Source organism: Elephantulus edwardii, unplaced genomic scaffold (assembly GCF_000299155.1).
Source record: "Elephantulus edwardii isolate Elephantulus edwardi_28Jun2011 unplaced genomic scaffold, EleEdw1.0 scaffold00026, whole genome shotgun sequence".
Classification (NCBI taxonomy): Eukaryota; Metazoa; Chordata; class Mammalia; order Macroscelidea; family Macroscelididae; genus Elephantulus; species Elephantulus edwardii.
Window position 1 is genome coordinate 21,167,858 of NW_006399776.1, and position 12,693 is coordinate 21,180,550.

Consider the following 12,693-nt stretch of genomic DNA (forward strand, 5'->3'; position numbering starts at 1 on the left):
AGCTACGGATTTTGAACATTTCTTCATGTGCTTGTTGGCCATCTGAATGTCTTCCTTGGTGAAGTGTCTGTTCATATCTTGTACCCATTTTTCTCGAAGTTCACTTTATTTTTCATCGTTATTTGAGTGAGTATTTACAGATAAAATTTATTTTCCATTCAACAATTCATACACATTAAGTTTTGTGGTATTTATTCCAATTCTCATAGCATAAGAGCACCCTTTCCTCTTCTCTGTATTCTCAGTTATAATTCTTCCTTCTTTTTTCCTGTCTTCTGAATTTTGCTCATGGGCAAATTCTGCTTTTCTTATCTTGTGTGATTGATTGTTCTAAGAACTTGTTGTTGATTTGTTTTCCCCGGATGTTAATGATTCACCTCCATTATTATAGTTATTATGTCAGTTCATCTTCTGAAGGATCTTCCTCTCTTTTACTGGGTCTTTACCTTCCCCAGTATGATGTCTTTTCCCAAAGACTGGGACCTCCTGATAACATGCTCAAAAAGCTATTGAAACAGTTTCTCCAACCTTACCTCTAAGGAGCTCCCTGATTGCACTTCCTTCAAGATATATTTGTTCTTTTGACCATCCATAGTATAGTCGATCTTTCACCAATATCACAATTCAAAGGCATCAACTCTTCTTTGGTCTTTTCTTTTTCATTGTACAACTCTCATATGCATATGAAAGAACTGAAAATACCGTGACTTGGATCAAAGACCAGTTAGCTTTTAAACTTTCTTACTTTTTAGCTCTTGGAATAGGTCCTTGACAATCAATTTTCCTAGTGTAACATATTTTATAATTTTTTCACTGTTGCTACTGTGACTAGGTAGCACTGGTGACTTAGTGGTAAGGAGTTACACTGCTAACCCAAAGACATAGAATTTGAAATCACCAGCTACTCCACAGTAGAAAGAGGTGCAAACTCCTGTGGTGCAATTTACTGCCTCTGAAAATCTGCTGGAGAATCAACTATGTGCCATTTCCTATTTGAAGATGTGTAACGCACAGGCTTATGTGGGTGATGATTGTGTGCAATTGTCATTAACATTTAATTATTTTCTGTACGATCAGTAAGTGTGGCCTTTTTTGTGATTTTAAATCTAGGTCTGGTCTCAGTATTGTGGAGACTGAAATTCAAGTGGTCATTAAGGTCTTTGTAAATACTTTAATTCATTCCTTAGCTTCAGATGGGGAGAAACTCATAATTGCACCTCAGATGGCTTCGTGCAATTTTTGAGATCTTGGTAGCTGCTCACCAAAGGAGGATTCAAAGAGTTGTCTTTGTAGAATATGTTATGCCAACTGACACTGACGCCCAAAAGACGGTGATCCTGAGCTCCCTTGCCTCGTGCTTCATTCCTTCATTATGTTTGCTTACAGTTAAGAAGTTTCTAAAATGTCACTCCTTGTTTCTCTACTATATATTAATCTATTTACAGAACACATAGACATTGCACAAATTTTGTCTGCTAAATCTATGTGGTTACAGGTGTACTTTCATTTGCCTTCCAAATATTGTTCATGTTGCTTGTTCACTTACAGATTAAGATCTACTACTACTGATTATGCCAGAGTGTATACGGAATAGTATTTACCTTTGTCATCTGTATCTCTTATGTATTTCTTTGTTTCTGCCTTTTCTTCAATGATATTTTCTTTATCACATCTTCAGGTACTTTTTTTATGTGTAACTTTTTAATCTAGATAATATGTGTGTGCATGTGTATGTGTGTAAGAAATGACATCCAAAGCATTTTCTTTAATTCTTGTTTGTTTGGGGCAGCTGCCCAGGCTCAACTTTAATAATTCAAGTCTTTTTCAATGATTTAGTGCCACTTTGTCCATTTTTCAATAAAGACTTTTTTAAAAAAAGAATTCAAAGTGTGTGCTTTAATTTTAGTGGACAATCTTGACAACCATGTAGTCAGTTTACTAAATATGAGAAGAAAATGTCTAGCTAACTTTATGTCTATGCTAACAATAGACAAATAGAAAACTATACAAATGGATAAAATAACATTAGAGGAGGAATGAAGAGAAAAACAGGCTGCACAGAAGTCTATATATAGGTAATATCTGCCTGCAATAACACATCTATCAGTCGTTGGATTTTTTTTCTGTGTGTTTTGCTCTGCATTTGTGTGTGTGTGTGTGTGTGTCTTTACCATATGCCCACGAGTCGATAATTTGAAGAAGCATATTTATGTGTGTATGTATTTTTTTTATCCTTGTCTAGTGGTGAGATCTTTGTTTTCTTAATATTGAGCCTCAATCCACACTGAAAACTGCAGTCCCTGCTTCCACAGCAAGCACTTCAGGTCCTCCTCAGTTTCACCAAGCAGGGTTGTGTCGTCTGCATAATGCAGATGAGTCTTTCTCCAATCCTGTTGCTACATTTCTCCTCATAGATCCTAGCCTCCAAGATAGTCTGTTCTGCATAAAGATTGAAAAGGTATGGAGATAGGCTACTTTGCTAGCGTACACCCTTCCCAGTTTTGAACCATGCAGTCCTTGGTCTGACTGCCTCCTGGTCCAAGTATAGGCTTCGCATTAACACAATCAAGTATTCTGAGATTCCATTCTTCTCAGAGTTAGCTACAGTTTGTTATGATTCACACAGTCAAAAAATGCTTTTGTGTAATCAAGGAAACAAAGATAGACATTCTTCTCGTACTCTCTGCTTTCAGCCAATATCCATATGACATTAGTTACAATATCCCTAGTACCACGACCCCTTCTAAACACAGCCTGGACTTCTGGCAGTTCTCTGTTGATGTGCTGTTCCAGTCGATTTTGGAAAATCTTCACCAGAATCTTGCTTGCATGTGATATTAATGATATTGCTCAATAATTTCCATACTCTGTTGGATCACCTTTCTTTGGGATGGGAACAAATATAGATCTCTTCCAATCAATTGGCCAAGTGGTTGTTCTCCAGATTTCCTGGCACACTTCGTGAGTACATCTAGGGCAGCATCTGTTAGTTGAAATATGTCGACCGGTATACCATTAATTCCTGGGTCCTTATTCTTAGCCAATTCATTCAAAGCAGCTTGAACTTCTTCTTTCATCATCATAGGCTCTTGCTCATATATTGTTTCATGAAATTCTTCTGTGTCTGCCAATTCCTTTTGGTATAATGACTCTGCATACTCTTACCAACTTCTTTCAATACTTTCAATACTTGCAGGATCATTTAATATTCTGCCCAAAGCATCCTTAAGTATTGTAACTCAAGACTTGAATTTCCTCTTCAGTTCCTTGAACTTAAGAAATGCTGAGAGTTCGCCCCTTTGATTTTCTGACTCCAACTCTTTGTACATTTCATTATAATGCTTTGTCTTGCCACGCTGGCTTTTGAAATCTCCTCAATGTTTTGATTTCTTCCCTCTGCTTTGGCTTCTCAATGCTCTAGTGCAATATTTAGAGTCTCTTTTGACATCCATTTTGATCTTTTCTTCCTTTGTAATGACCTTTTGCACTCTTCCTGGATGATACTCTTGATATCTTTCCATAATTCATCTGGTCTTCTCTCATTCATTTTCAAGGTCTCAAACCTGTTCCTGATATGGTTCTGAAATTCAGATGGGATACACTCAAGGTCATATTTTGGTTCCTGTGGGCTTGATTTCACTTTCTTTAGCTTCACTTAGCTTAAACTTGCATATGAGTAGTTGGTGATCTGTTCCACAATCCACACCCAGCCTTGTTTTCACAGCTGATATTGAGATTATCTGGTGGTTCTCTCCACAGATGTAATCTATCTGATCCCTATGCTATACTATCAGGTAAAATCCATGTGTATAGTCGGCATTTATGTTTCTTGTAAAATGTATTTGCAACTAATAAATAGTTGATTGTGCAAATTTCTAGCTCACTGAAATGTACAATATGTAACTTCTACATCTGTCAAAGGCAGCTTTTAAAATTGAAAATGGATTCCAGACTCATCTAAAGACTTCAAAAATTGTTAGATTGAGTTAAAACTTTACTTTCTGACAGATCTGTTTACACTCCAGCTGCCTCTGATTTTAAGCTCTCTTACAATATTCCAAATTAAACTGAAAATAGAAGAAAACCTAGCCAAGAGGCTTCATGAAAAGTTTAGAGCAACTCTAAACTCTGACCTCAAGATGGCAGTGTTTGCATTTCCTTTTACAAGTGTCTTCTTAGCTAATCTTGTAAGAAATGTGAATGTGTATTGGATAGCAAGATCTTGGTCTCTGGTTGGCTGGCTTATTGTCTGAGGCCTCCTTTACAGAAGGCCTTAAAAAGAGTGCCAAATACAGAAAACCAGCATTTTTGGAGGCCGCCTCCGTGCAGAAGGATGGAGACACACCTGAGGGCCTTCTTGGTGGTTCTGTGGCTTCATTTTTGTTGTAAGTCAATGAAGAATTTTAGCAAAGCTGTATTTGGGCAAAACAATAGTGATTTGGATAATAGGAAAGCAGCCAAAGGGATGTCTTCCAGTTCATATGAGATTAATTTTGGAGAGTTAAGAAGGGATTCAAAGTGAGAAGCATTCAGATTTAATAACTGGGAAATTGATCTCTGGGGTTTTACATTGCTTTTTGAATAGGGGTGAGTGGCAACAGCCAAGTGAAGCAGAGTCCCTTGTCCCTGATCATCCAGGAGGGAGAGAACTGCACCCTTCAATGCATTTATTCAGTGATTCCCTTTAACAACGTGAGATGGTATAAAGCAGAGACTAGCAGAGGTCTTGTTTCCTTGATAATGATGACGCATGATGATAATGAAAAGTCGAATGGAAGATACACTGCTACTCTGAATGAAACTACTAGGCACAGCGCCCTGCACATCACAGCCTCTCAGCTCAGCGACTCAGCCTCCTTCATCTGTGTAGTGAGCGCACCATGGTTCCCAGGCACTTGTAGCTGGTACCCAAACCCGTGAGAGCTGTCAAGCAGCTTGAGAAGCTGAAGCAGGGACGTTATTATTATTATTATTATTATTAAAGTTGTGGATAATATCACAAGTGGTTAGTACTTCTATGTCAAACCTGCATGGAATTTGTATTTGAACTTGATCCTTAATGTGTACATTACATAAAGATATTGTTGGGGTTAGGTCCCCAGAGGGAAAATCCCTCAAGGTTCATGTTCACAGATAGATGTAAAAACTGATTCAGTGACAAACTAAAAGACATTAGTATATTGGGACAAGAAATTTACTGCCTGGGAGGAAAACGCTGGATTAATTCTGGAGGTATTGGCTGGAGAATTACCACTGAAGATGAGGCAAAGCAGTGAACAACCTTACACAAATATCCCCCAACACACAGCAGAGTTAAGAATTGTCCAGGATGATGAGAAATGTTATCAGTACCCAAACTTCATTTAAGGGGACAAAATTACCCCTTGCTTCATGTATATCTATTTCTGCAAGCATGGCTAAAAACAACAGGGAAGAAGGTCAGTTTGCCCTTACTCTGGCAAGAAACTAGAAAAACAATTTTCCAAAGTGAAAAACAGGCCTAATAAACTCAGCTGGCTTAGCATAAGTGTAACCATTTTGGGGTATTTATAGGATATACCATAAAGTTCTCTTCACTCAGCCTGTGAAGTTAGCTGCCACATTTAGCTATTCCTAAGGGAAATATTTTCATCTTGTATTTCAGCTGCTCCTCGATGATTCTTCTGGTTAGAAGGAAAGGGAGGAGCCACTTTGGGGTGATAATTCTGGTTAGAAGGGAGAAGCCAGATCCATCTTGGGTTTTCCTGTACAGATAGATGTTGCTAATGACAATTACTCAGTGACAGCTTTGTAAATCCATATTTTATGACTGGTCAGGGTATTAGTACCAAAGTCTCAAAAAATATTCTGTGGAGAGAGATATGTTTCACCAGATAAACCACGCTGCAGAGTAAGGGACTTGCATGTGACACCAACTCTTGGATCACTTTCTATAACTGATCTGCTCAGACTATCATGCCCCTAAGACACTTTGAGGCAGTGGGGCAGCTGTCACAGGTTCTTCAGCCAAATGTGGTAGAAAGACACTTTAGGGACAGAATGTATTGTATAGTACTAGCCTGGGCATTGGTTTTCTGAAAGTAGTTGTGAAATTCCTTTTTGGATCAGTTGCTATAAAGTGTCATTGAGTCTCACACAATTCTTGGTGACCCTATGAACAACAGATTCTAAACCCTGCCCAAACTGTGTCGTCCTTATCAACACTGACACACTAGACCCCATTGCTACAGTCATTGTATCAATCCATCTGGTTGAAGGTCTTCCTTTCTTTCACTGACCCTCCAGCTTCCCAAGCATAATGTCCTTCTTCAAGGTCTATCCTCTCCTAACCATGTGCCCAAAGTCTGTGAGATGAAGCTTTGCCATCTTTGCCTCTAAGGACAATGCTGGCTGCACTTTCTCTAATACATTCCTGTTTGCTCTTTTGGCAGTCCATGGATATTCAGTTCTCTTCTCCAACGTATCAATTCAAAGTCATTAATTTTTCTTCTGTCATCCTTATTCATTGTCCACCTCTCAGATGCACAGCAAATGATTGGAAAACCATGGCAGAGTCAGGTACACCTTAGTCTTTAAACGGACATCATTGCTCTTCAGGATTTTGTAGCAGTCCATAATAGCAGACTTTCTCAATGCCACAAATCTCCTGGCTCCTGATATAAAAGGTGCTATTTTAGAACAATTAGAGAGATGTAAACATTTTGATAATTAAATGAAATACAGATTTATTTGAAAGGAAGATACCATCAATTGAGAAAAATATAAAGTATATATATTTCAGTCATACATGAAGGCCTATATGTCCAGTCTCTTGATGTTTATTGGATTATTTTTTTGAAGAATCACTGGTGGCATAGTATATTATGTGTTAGGCTGTTAATTGAAAAGCAGGTTATTTGAATGCATCAGCTGCTCTGCAGGAAAGACCATCTCTTCCCATGTGTCAGCACCAATTTGATGGCAGTGGGCTTTTGCTTGGTTAAATAGGGGAGGGTAGAATAGAGTTGTTTTAGATTTTCCTTGGAGGAAGAATGATTTTTATGTATAACTTGTACATGGTGGAAATTAAGGATTCACTGTGGTCCAAAAAAAAAGCAAGAGATCTAACTGACAAATAATAGCTGCATCTCTCCAACAAATTTGCACCTACTTCTACTTCTAATATGATTCTCTTTCCATGTGACTTCTTCAGAGAGTCAGTCACTGTATGAGTCTGTATTTAGACAAATGGTTGGCTTTCTGGTTGGCTAGGGAGCTCCTCAACTTCCTGTGATGACAGAATTATAAACATGCACTCAGGGAAGCATCAGCAAATCTGATGACTAGAAGCATGGAGAAGTCCTCAGGAGCTTCCTTTATGATTTTCTCTTTGCATCTGTGCTGTGAGTTGGTGGGATCTGGAGATGTAACTAGATAAAGCAGATTTCCCCCTTGAGTCTGGAAGCTTTAGAGGGGCCGTTAGAGCTAGATAGATTTCATATGGGGACTATGGAAAGAAAGTTTACCTTTGACAAAGTAGTCAGCCATTCATGGGTCACCTTTGTCTGTGGTTTTGTATCTCTACAGGTGTGAGCAACCAGCTTATATTGAAGCAGAGTCCTTCATTCCTGAGCATCCAGGAAGGATCACGTGGCATTCTCAACTGTTCTGCTCAACAAAAAACATTTTTTAATTTCCTTTGGTTTAGGCAGTATCGTGGAAAAGGGCTTGAACCTCTGACCTTCACTCAGTCAAACCAAGATGATCAGGCAGAAAAAGCATTTAATGAAGATCTTGGAAAACCTAAGCTGTTTAATCTCTTCAATATCCCAGAATCTCAGCTTGAAGACTCAGGCACCTACTTCTGTGCTTTGTGGCAGGCACAGTGTTCTCTAAGCACCTGCAGCCTGCATACAACCTTGCAGCTGGGTCTCTTCATGCAAATCTAGGCTTGAGGGCACAGTGAAGGTAGTTTCTTTTACTTAAAGAGGGGGTTTTGGCTATAATCTTTGTCTTCAAATGGATTCCAACTCATGGAAACCCCATGTGTCACTGTGTGGTATTCAAGACTAATCTTTCAGAGGTACACTACCAGGCTTTTCTTCTGAGGTGACCTTGGTTGAGTACAAAGTGCCAATGTTTTGTTCAACAGTTGAAGGGTTAACATTTGTGTTACCAAGGTGGTTTTATTCACTTGTAAAAGAAAGTTTTCTGGTGGGGGTAAGACTGAGAAAAACTGGATAAATTGTGTATACTGCACTGAAACAGATGAGGGACTGAATAATTTAGAAGCGATGTATGATAGGGTATTATGGTTATCACAAGAGTCCACAATTAAGGTTGCATAGTGGAATGTACTTGGGGCAGTGGGAGGGGTACAGGGGGATTGTGTACCAGGGAGGGAGTCTTTCTTTTACTTTTGAAAGAGAGGAGCAAACTGGGGGCCAGGGGGAGAGGGCTGGGCGGGGAGAGAAGTGCAGCAATGAATGAATGGAAATCCAAATTCTCTGTAAATGTTCATTAAAATTATTTTAAAAAATTGTAAAAGAAAAAAAAAGAAAGTTTTCTAAATAATCTCTGAATCCAAGCAGAAGTGAATACCATTTCCTTACTACAATGAATTGGAATTTATGTTAAATTTCCTTTTTTGTTTATTTAATTCTTATTGACCAGTACAGACTATACTAGTCCTGGACCCAAGTACCCCTCTCCCCTTTCATTTCCTCTGTTTTGCCCTTTACTGTCTGATAAAAGTCTCCTTTGAAGATCAGACTTGGATCCATGAAACACATTTTCTCCAATTCGTACTCTTTCCACTGGTACTTTACTCATTTGTTTATAATCTTTATGACATTTTCTGTGATCTGTATGCCACTTGAAATATTATTTCATTAAATTGGTTTATATGAAATAGATTTTAAAGTTATTATTGTTGTTATGTACCGTCGAGTTATAACCCACTCATAGTTAACCCTCCAGCAGGATTCTACAAACAGTTTCATTGCATAGGAGATCGCCCATCTTTATCCAGCAGAGCAGCTGATGGATTTGAGCTATATGCCTTTGGATTAGCAGCACAATTTTTTACCACCAAGCCACCAGAGTACTTATGTAAAAAAGAAAATAAGGAAATCAACATATCCTTACCATAATCTATTGGAAAAAGAGCTGCCTCTAAATTAAGTCTGACTTACAGTGATCTTTTATTCAACAAAGAAGAAATTTATGCATCTGAGTTTTTAGATTGAATTTGTCAAAGATTCCATTTTTCTTGGCTTTGTAACTGGACAAACAAGGTATCATGCATCAGTCTCCTCAACTGGCACAAAGATTTTTTTCTCATCAACATGTGCTTTATTTCCAGATCTTGAAGACAGTAAGACAGCTCAACAAGACTGTCTTGCCACTTTCCAGGTAGTTAGAGGTTTTATATCTTTGTCAACTATTAATTTACTTGACATATTATTAACCCATTGTAAAGTAGTTGTGAAAATGCCCCCAAATGGTCAGATCTAAGCTGAGCTAGTTGAGTCCATCTTTGATTTGTTTTCCCAGTTCCTCTCTTGTCTTAGTGAATAGCTCTGGGCGGATGGATCTTTGACCTTCTTGTTACTGGCCATGTTTATAGAACTAGCTAAAAGTCAAGCATTTCATCAATTTATGCATTCCTTAACCTAACCATAGTGGGGGTTCTTTGCGTAAGGATCTAAATAATGGGTAGCTTCCCCCACACCTTTAGTACACAATGTTACTGGTTGACCACTGCCAGGTCCTTGCAGTATTGTTCCCCCCTTCCCCCCAGAACCTCCTCCCTGGTCAGTAAGTTTCCTGCCTCAATAAAATAAAAGTAATGTCTTTTAGTCTGTCTCTGGGCCCTTTTTTTGGTTTTGTTTTTTTTTTTGTCTATCTGTGAACGTGAACCTTTAGGCTCTTTGCCTCTGGGCAACGAAACTTCAATACCTGTGTTCAATGTTATAGGATTTCCATACAAGAAGGATATTTACCATATTACAAAGAAAACAGTGCCAAGATTCTACAGTGCCTACATTTGACTAATAGTATACAGTTTCTACAAACAATGCTAACATTATTATCTCCTTCCCAGAGTAAAAAGATTTATTTGAGAAAAGTATTTACCTTTCTGAGATAAATGGTACTTTCATCTCAGTTTGAGGTTCCCCATATTTTTCCAAACAGTAACATTTTCCCAAGATGTTGTTTTTATTCTTAGGTGCCCTTGGGTTGAGTATGATTCACAGCGAGCCTATGAAAACAGACCTGAATCCTGTCCTATTCTGTGCCATTCTTCTCATGTCTAACATACTTGAGTCCATTGCTGCAGTTGAGGGTCTTCCTTTCTTTGGCTGACCCTCCACCTTTTCAAACTTGATGTTTCTCTCCAAGGAACAGCCTTTCCTAACAACATGCCCAAAGTATGTGAGATGAAGCTTTGATCTCTTTGCCTCCAAGGAGCACCCAGACTGTACTTTCTCTAAGACATATCTGTTCTTTTGTTCTCCATTCCAGTCCTTGGGATACACAGTATTCTTATCCAACAGCACAACTCAAAGGCATCAGTTATTTTTCTATCGTCTTTAACTATTGTCCAGTTCTCACATGCACAGGAAGTGACTGAAAAAAAAACCATGGTTTAACTCAGTTACCTCAGCATTCAAGTTTACGTCATTATTCCTCAATAATTTGGAGACACCCTAGCCTGCACACTTTCCCAATACAACAAAATCTCCTGATCTGACTGCTGGCACCAAGAATGTCAGTTGTGGATTCACCTATAAAGAAATAATTGATAATTTGAATATTTTCTCCATCTAGCCTGATGTTACCTATCACTCCAGTGGTGAGAACTTTTGCAGTATAATCCTTTTTGAATACTGTAGTCTTTAATGGCCACAGCAAGCATTTCAAGTCCCCCTCACCTTCAGCAAGCAAGGTTTTGTCATCTTCATAACACAGGCTGTTCATGAGTCTTCCTGCAATCCTGACACCACATTCTTTTTCATAGGGTCTAGCTTCTCAAACGATTTGTTCAATATACAGACTGAATAGGTATGGAGAAAGGACACACTCTTAATATTCTTAATTTTAAACTGTGCAGTGTTTCCTTAGACAATGACTAAGGAGAATAGAAGGAGAATTGATGCCTTTGAAGGCTGTGGTGCTGGAGAAGAGTATTGAATGTACCATGGACTGCTAAGAAAACAAACAGATTCACCCTGGAGAGGGTTAAACCAGGTGGCTCCTTGAAGGCAAGGATTCTGAGGCTCCACCTAACATACTTTGGACATGTTGTAAGGAGGGACCGGTCCTTGGAGAGGGACATCATATTTGGGAGGATAGAGGGACAGCGCAGGAGGGAAAGGCCCTCTATGAGGTGGATTGATTCAGTGACTAGGGTAATAAGGCTGGGTGTATCAGAGAGTGTGATTGGCACAGGACAGAGCAGTTTAGGGCTGTTGAATATAGGTCGCTATGAGTCGCAAGTGACTCGATAGCATATAACAACAACAGTATTTCCTTGTCCTTTTGTGGCAACAGCTTCTTGGTCTAGGTATAGATTTTGCATGAGTGTAATTAAGTGTTCTTGAATTTCCATTCTTCTAAATGTTAATCATAATTGGTCATGATTCATAAAAATACTTTTGTATAGGCACTAAATCAGAAATAGACATTTTTCTATTATTCTCTGCTTCAAGTCAGGATCTATCTGACATCAACAATGATATCCCTGATGCCATGGCCTTAGGTTTGGGTTTTAATAGCCCATGCACTAAATATTTACAATTCTAGCTTTACTAATGTAGAGAAGGACACACTCAGAGAAATTAAACATGAGTTTGGAGATCCAAAAGCAAACTAAGGTGCTGAATCTTCTTATAGAGAAATAATCAGTAATGAAAGCTTAAACTCAAACAGGGTGCAAATATTTCAGTTCATTTAATCCTATCTCATGTTGGAGTTTAAACACAATCCTGAGTTTAATGGACACTATCTTTCAGGTTCACAATCAACACTCATGGCAGCATCAGTCAATAAACCAAAAGTTACATTGCATTGGAAAGATTTCCTGTCAAAAATTTCTCCAAAAAGCTTTGTTAAGTGACTGATGCTGGCTTAAAAACTAAGTTGTCCCCAAGCCAAGCTCTGATATTTTCAACTGCTTCCCAGATATCTGATAATTGGAAAATGAATAAAGATGAGAAAAACTGATGCTTTTGAATGAAACTTGGTCTCACAAATTTTGGGCTCCTTTGGGAAAAAGACATGCTGAGAAAGGTGAGTTAGAGAAAAAGAGTTTCAAAATATGAATCAACATAGTTACTGTAACAGTGGGCTGGAGCATGACAGAGGTCATGAGGACGGTGCAGGACAGGGTAACATTTAGAGCTGTGGTTTATAGGGCAGCTGTGAATCGTTATGGCCTCAAGGAACATAGCATTCATTACAACATAGCAAACAAACAGACGAAGCTAACTCTTTGTACCAAAGGTCAACATTACTTCATTCCTTAAGGTTATTTGCTTCAAGTTCAATCCTAAGAGATTTCTTGATAAAGAATGGCTGACATTTTGAATTATTATACTCCCAGCAAGAGAAGGAGAAATATAAAATACTGGTCGAGGGTTACAAGTAGGATTACAAATGACTAAATGATGCCACATTATTATCACATGGGCCAACTGGCAGCATCATTAT

The 12,693-nt window shown here is 38.5% G+C and overlaps 1 pseudogene; it reads left to right on the top strand.

Moving 5' to 3' along the window:
• LOC102847543 overlaps window positions 1-12,693 on the top strand; it is a 71,963-nt pseudogene that overhangs the window by 6,838 nt on the left and 52,432 nt on the right.